This window comes from Phaenicophaeus curvirostris, chromosome 5, assembly GCF_032191515.1.
Source record: "Phaenicophaeus curvirostris isolate KB17595 chromosome 5, BPBGC_Pcur_1.0, whole genome shotgun sequence".
NCBI lineage: Eukaryota > Metazoa > Chordata > Aves > Cuculiformes > Cuculidae > Phaenicophaeus > Phaenicophaeus curvirostris.
Genome location: NC_091396.1, coordinates 64,518,675 through 64,525,968, shown reverse-complemented (window position 1 = coordinate 64,525,968; position 7,294 = coordinate 64,518,675).

Genomic DNA, 7,294 nt, shown 5'->3' with positions numbered 1-7,294 from the left:
TAACGGGAAGGGGACAATGGGGCGTGGCCAAATGGAGGTGGGGTGCCGAGGGGGGCGGGGCTAAGGCGGAGGGGCGGGGCCAAGGGGCCGCGTGGGTGCAGGCAGCGTGTAGGGAGCTCTGTGCACGCTGTGCGGGGTCAGGGTGCGGGTCTGGAGCTCTGTGAGGGGTCAGGGTGCGGATCTGGAGCTCTGTGAGGGGTCAGGGTGCGGGTCTGGAGCTCTGTGAGGGGTCAGGGTGCGGATCTGGAGCTCTGTGAGGGGTCAGGATGCAGGTCTGGAGCTCTGAGGAGTCAGGGTGCGGGTCTGGAGCTCTGTGCGTGGTCAAGGTGCGGATCTGGAGCTCTGTGCGTGGTCAAGGTGCGGGTCTGGAGCTCTGTGCGTGGTCAAGGTGCGGGTCTGGAGCTCTGTGCGTGGTCAAGGTGCGGGTCTGGAGCTGTGTGCATGGTCAAGGTGCGGGTCTGAAACGATGTGAGAGGTCAGGATGCAGGTCTGGAGGTCTGTGCGTGGTCAAGGTGCGGATCTGGAGCTCTGTGAGGGGTCAGGATGCAGGTCTGGAGCTCTGTGCATGGTCAAGATGCGGGTCTGGAGCTCTGTGAGGGGTCAAGGTGCGGATCTGGAGCTCTGTGCGTGGCCAGGGTGCAGGTCTGGAACTCTGTGTGGTGGGGAGCGCTGTGCGGTGCAGGTCTGGAGCTCTGTGCATGCTGTGCGGGTCCAGGGTGCGGGTCTGGCGAGCTGCGCATGGCGAGGAGCGCTGTGGGGGTGCAGGGGGAGCTGTGCGGGTCGCAGGGGGAGGTCCCGAGCTGTTCGCGCTGCGCGGGGCGGTGTCGAGCGGCAAGGAAAAAAGAAAACTTAAACGATTGAAGGGCGGGGGTGCAAAAAGCGAGCACACCGTCTCTTGCACTTGTCCTGCTGCAGCCCCCGCCTGTCGCTTTTCCGCCACTGCGGATTCATTTGCCGGCCCCACCCTCTCCGGCCGCGAATCTACGCCCCGTGGTGCTGCCGCCTCGCCAGGTCGGTCAGCCAATACCGACGATCAGAGCGCGCTCTGCAGTCTCGAACCCGTGAGGAGCGATCCGGCTGGCTCTGCCTCCCTCCGCCTGGCTGGGATTACAGGCGCGCGCCACCGCGCCCGGCGAGGGAAAAGGCGGCGCTGAGGAGGTTTATGCCGCCACCGCGGCCACGTCACGGTAAGCGGGGACACCGCCCACTGGGTCAGGGGCTCCGAGCCCCATCCAGCCTGGCCTTAAACACCCCCAGGGATGGGGCAGACACCACTGCTCTGGGCAACCCGTTCCAGGGCCTCCCCACTCTCACAGTAAAACATTTTTGCCTCAGATTTAAGCTGCTGGATGAGGGAAAGGCTGTGGATGTATCTTCCTGGACTTCAGTAAAGCCTTTGACACAGTTTCTCACAGCATTCTGCTTCGGAAACTGTCACCTCTGGCCTGGACAGGCGCACACTCTCCTGGGTGGAAAACTGGTTGGCTGGAGGGCCCAGAGAGTGGTGGGAAATGGTGTGAAATCCAGCTGGAGGCCAGAGACAAGTGGGGTTCCCCAGGACTCAGTGCTGGCTCCAGACCTGGTCAATGTCTTTATCAATGACCTGGATGAAGGCATCGAGTGCACCCTTAGCAAGTTTGCGGACAACACTAAGCTGGGTGGAAGTGTGGATCTGCTGGAGGGTTGGGAGGCTCCAAAGGGATCTGAACAGGCTGGACCGCTGGGCAGAGTCCAATGGCATGAGGTTTAACAAGGCCAAATGCCGGGTCCTGCACTTGGGGCACAACAACCCTATGCAGTGCTACAGACTAGGAGAAGTCTGTCTAGAAAGCTGCCTGGAGGAGAGGGACCTGGGGGTGTTGGTTGACAGCAGCTGAACATGAGCCAGCAGTGGCCCAGGTGGCCAAGAAGGCCAATGGCATCTTGGCTTGGATCAGAAACGGCGTGACCAGCAGGTCCAGGGAGGTTATTCTCCCTCTGTACTCGGCACTGGTGAGACCGCTCCTCGAATCCTGTGTTCAGTTCTGGGCCCCTCACCACAAGAAGGATGTTGAGGCTCTGGAGCGAGTCCAGAGAAGAGCAACAAAGCTGGTGAGGGGGCTGGAGAACAGGCCTTATGAGGAGCGGCTGAGAGAGCTGGGGGTGTTTAGCCTGGAGAAGAGGAGGCTGAGGGGAGACCTCACTGCTCTCTACAACTACCTGAAAGGAGGTTGTGGAGAGAAGGATGCTGGCCTCTTCTCCCAAGTGACAGGGGACAGGACAAGAGGGAATGGCCTCAAGCTCCGCCAGGGGAGGTTCAGGCTGGACATTAGGAAAAAATTCTTCACAGAAAGGGTCATTGGGCACTGGCAGAGGCTGCCCAGGGAGGTGGTTGAGTCCCCTTCCCTGGAGGGGTTTAAGGCACGGGTGGACGAGGTGCTAAGGGGCATGGTTTAGTGTTTGATAGGAATGGTTGGACTCGATGATCCGGTGGGTCTCTTCCAGCCTGGTTATTTTGTGATTCTATAATTCTAAATCTCCCCTCTTTCAGCTGAAAACAGTTCCCCTCGTCCTATCCCTGCTCTCCCTGATCAAGAGACCCTCCCCAGCTTTCCTGTAGGCCCCCTTTAAGCACAGATGATGCTATTGATAAATAAATAATGCTTGAAACCCTTTTTCTTTCCTTAGGAGGACTTGGCTGAGGTCCAGCTCGAGGGGGAAGAGCCGACAGCTCCTGGCTCAGGACAGGAGCCCCTCGTGCCCCTACTGCTCCGCAGCTGTGGTGAAAACTCCCTCGGCGGTTTACACGAGAAGAGAAGGAAGCCGAGGTGTAGATAACAGGCTGAACTCCTGAACTCGTCGCTGTGTCTGTGCCTAGAATGGATTCCTTGTCTGAAATATAATGGGGGGAGCGCAGGCTGGGCCAGGCGCTGGCTTCGTCCCGAAGGTTGTTTCTCATGCAGCGGGAGGGGAGGTTTTCTAGATCTCCCCTTTTTCAGCTCAAACCGTTCCCCTCGTCCCCTCCCTGCACTCCCTGATCAAGAGCCCCTCCCCAGCTCTCCTGGAGCCCCTTTCAGTCCTGGAAGGCAGCAGCAAGACAATAGCTGGGGACAGAATTTATTTCCTGCTTAAATGCATGTGTAGAAATTCTCCCAGAAATCTTATGCATATTCTGTTACTTTTCAAGGACTAATTTTAATGTTATTATGAACTTCACAGCAGCCAAATCTCATGCTCATTTGGAGCTTTGGAACCAGCTCTGTCTGACCTTGCATCTGAGATGGGGAAAGACTGCACACAGGGGTGATTACAGAAGAAGAAAATCATAGAATCACCAGGATGGAAAAAATCTCTGACATCATCGAATCCAACCATACCTATCTGCCTATGGAACCGGATAGGCTTTGAGGTCCCTTCCAACCCAAACCATTCCATGATTCTACAGTTTACCAGACATGGTGATGTTGGGCTGAAGGTTGGACTGGATGAGCTTAGAGGTCTTTTACAACCTTGATTACATGATTCTGTGATGAAGGGATTTCTTTAAAAGAACATTCCTGAGCCTCCTCCCTCCCCTTTTAAAAACATCTGGAGTTTTTCCCTATTATCCTCTCCTTTGGCCTGGAGAAAACCCCTGTGAGATGTGATTGCTACTCCTCTCTCCTGGCCAGGATCCCCATTTGGGATTCTCAGCTGGGATTCCTGGCTGTATCGGCACCTTGGCATTCGCAGATCCTAACACCTTACTGCCCTGTTCCCCAGGCAAAAGGAAGCTGGGTCCCGCTCTCTTGCCCAGGCTGTGCTACAGGGACTGTTCACAGGCGCGATCCCGCTACTGACCAGCACAGGGGTTTTGACCTGCTCCGTCTCCGACCTGGGCCGGTTCACCCCTCCTTAGGCGACCTGGTGGCCTCCGGGCTCCCCCAAGACCACCATATCGATGCCGGCCTTAGCGCGGACGCCCGCTCGGCACAGCTCGCTGCAGCCCAGAACTCCCGGGCTCAAGCCGTCCGCCAGCCTCAGCCTCCCAGACGCTTGGATTACAGGCACAAGCCACCGTGCCCGGCTGGTCTCCAGGATTTTCCAGATTCCTTGCTATCCACCTCGTATGGGCTCTGCCTGGCCACAAAGTGGCAGAGGAGACCTGAGAGACCGTCCTTGGGCTGCTTGCGTTTAAAATTTAAAAAAGGGAGGATGCATAGATAGTTTTTCTGAGCAGAAGATGGTTTAAGCCGAGAAAGCCCAGGCTTCTGGTTTTGAGCCAGCAAAAATCACATCCTCGTGCTTTATTTTCATTTTAAGCAGAGGGAGGTGCATCGGGGAGCTCCGTCTCAGCTCATTTGCTTCATTTACTGAAGAATAGATAAGAGATATCTCACTCACTGCTTTGAAAATGCTCCTTAAAGAGAAGGGCTTCTTGATTCTCCAGTGTTTTCCTAAGAGTGTGCAGCTCAGAGCTGATGACACAAATAAGCTGCGACAGTAAAATCCTGATGGGGCAGAGTAATGAGGCACTCCTGAGAGCTGCAGACCCAGCTTGGGCTGGAGTGGTCTGCCTAAGCTGGTGGAATTTGAGGGATGCTTACTGACTCACTGGTGTGCAGGGTCTCTGAGCCAGAAACGCAACAGGGAACCCTGCTGCCCACAATTTCCCATTTTATAGTTACATCCACTGGGATCCCAAAGGTCTGTCTGGGTCCTGGACTGTGGCCGTTCACCGCTGCAAGAAGTCACAACACATGCCACCAAAACATGAACACAGCTGAGTGAGCAAGGCTGGGGCAGCGTCCTCAGGTTGAACATCTGTGGGAGATGCTTTTGCCTTTCCCTGGTTTTACCTGACCCTTTTGTGATTGCTCCCTGGCACAGACAGTGCAGGAGCTGACAAGTGCAGGGTCTTGCATGTGAAAGATGCCAAAAGAGACTGGGTCCCGCTCTCTTGCCCGGGCTGTGCTACAGGGACTGTTCACAGGCGCGATCCCGCTACCGAGCGGCACGGGAGCTTTGACCTGCTCCGTCTCCGACCTGGGCCGGTTCACCCCTCCTTAAGCGACCTGGTGGCCTCCGGGCTCCCCCAGGACCACCATATCGATGCCGGCCTTAGCGCGGACGCCCGCTCGGCACAGCTCGCTGCAGCCCAGAACCCCCGGGCTCAAGCCGTCCGCCAGCCTCAGCCTCCCAGGCGCTTGGATTACAGGCACAAGCCACCGTGCCCGGCTGGCTGCAGCTCTCGCTGCCTCTGTTCTCCAGCTCTCTGGGAGCAGCTCCTCCAGCCTTGCTGTGATAGCCAGGAACGCAGGCAGCAGGATGCATTAACGCTACAGGAACACAGTGGGAACACAGGGGAGAGGGAGCATCAAATACAGGAAGAAAAATGTAGCTCTTCAAGTGAAGATTCAACACAAAGACCAAGTTAAGCTGTTGTACACCAAAAGATTAAGTTGATGGTCCTGTTCTAGGATGCCCAGTGAGAGTTGAGAAGGATTTGTTAAAGGGACTCAAACAGGCGATCCACTTGCTGCAGTGAATACTTGCAGATGTAATGAAGTGGTTTGATTCTCAGAGAAGGAGTTAAAAGTAACAAAAATGGGAATAAAAAGCAGGAGCTTCTTGCCTTTATCCATTTACTACCACCTAGAAATACTCTCCCAGAGTACCGGAGAACTTCACATTGTGTTTTGCCAGTGCCAAAATGGTCCCTTTTTCCCCCTCTTCTCCCCTTACACATTATTTCTTCAGACACACAGCACTGGCCTTGGGAATCTCTGGTGGCTGCGAACATAAACGGTAGAGCAGGAGTTCTCAAACAGTCACGTCTCTCTACGAAAGCCATGCAGACCATCTCTGAAGGGGCAGCAGCCACCCCTGACTCCACGCCAGCCTGGAGGAGAGCAGAACCAGCTGCTGAGATTGCAAACGCTGCTGCAGAGTGGCACCACCCTAGCCAGAGCCTCTTGCTGCTGCCTCTGCCGCCACAGGTCCCCTCCACACACAGCAATCCCATCTCAGAAAAGACAAACAAGATCTTCCCCAGCATTACATGAGCCTGAAGCCCTTAAGGGTGTCAGGGTGAGAGAGACAACTTGTTCTGGGCTCCCATCATCCACTTAAGGAAGAGCTGCCTGTGACAGCTGGAGTTTCGGTTAAAGGCATTAAGATAATGACTTAGGAGTCGTGGGCATGAGGAGATGGAGGTTTGATGTCCATAAACAGGGGAGAAAGAAAGGCAAGCTGACTACATGGAAATAACGCAGGGCTGGGATCCCTCTCCCAACCCCTCCTCCTACCAGTAACACCAGAACTGTTTCTTCCTATACTGAAGTTTTTCCTCACATAGAAAACCACGATGGGAGTCAATCAAGACAGCAGGGGCATGAAACTGGTTGGTTTGCCCAAGAAAACCTGATGGCAACAAGCTTGGCAGACTGAGGAGGGACAGTGCCCAGTCAGGATGCAGATACGGAGTCCTGACAGCAGTGCCAGCCTGCTAGCACAGAGGGGTGCCCTGGAGTAGCTCCTGGCCACCGAAGCAACACCTGGAATTAGAAATGAGGCCACTCAAGAGCGGGGGGAACCTCAGCTACCCAACTCTGGGCTCACGAAGAGCCGCAGAGCTCTGCTGGTTGCTGCATCTTGCTTAGTGGGAGCAGCTGCTCCAGGCTCCTGCTGAGCTCCCCACGCCCTTTGTTGAAAGTGGAGTAAGTTGGGCTCTGGCCTCCCGAAGAACCGGTTTAGGGCTCCCACTGAGCTCCAAACATCCACCACTCATAAAGGCCAGGCAACGTTCACTCTGTGTCTGGAACCAGGGAGCCTTTGAATAGCAACATTTTTTTTCCTTACAGGAAAAAAACATCTTGGGAATTGCTTGCAAACCCCCTCTGCATTTATGTGGATGCAGGATACAGCAGAATTCCACTGACCCGCAGCACCGACTGCAAAGCATCCTCATCCTGAGCTTCTCAGACAGCCCCATGACACTGCCGTGCTCTGCAGGACACCAGGATGGCTCAGAACATCTGGGCATCAGCAATGGGGTCCAAATCCCTCGGGATGCAGGTCTCCATGGGCTCAGCCAGCACATCCAACTGGGTCCAGAGGTCGCCAGTGCATCTCCTGCTTTGTTGCTGCTAGGAAATACTGGGCATGAAAGTGCAACAATCAGAGAGGGAAGGAAAAGCCTCACAAATTATTTTTACACTGGCTTAAAGCTTCGTATTTTTTTGCTGTTGTCATGGTGGTACTTCAGGATTTTGGTGTATGGAAATTTGGTTGGGAAGGAAACCCCACCTACATTCCCTCTGCCTGGTCCTGAAAA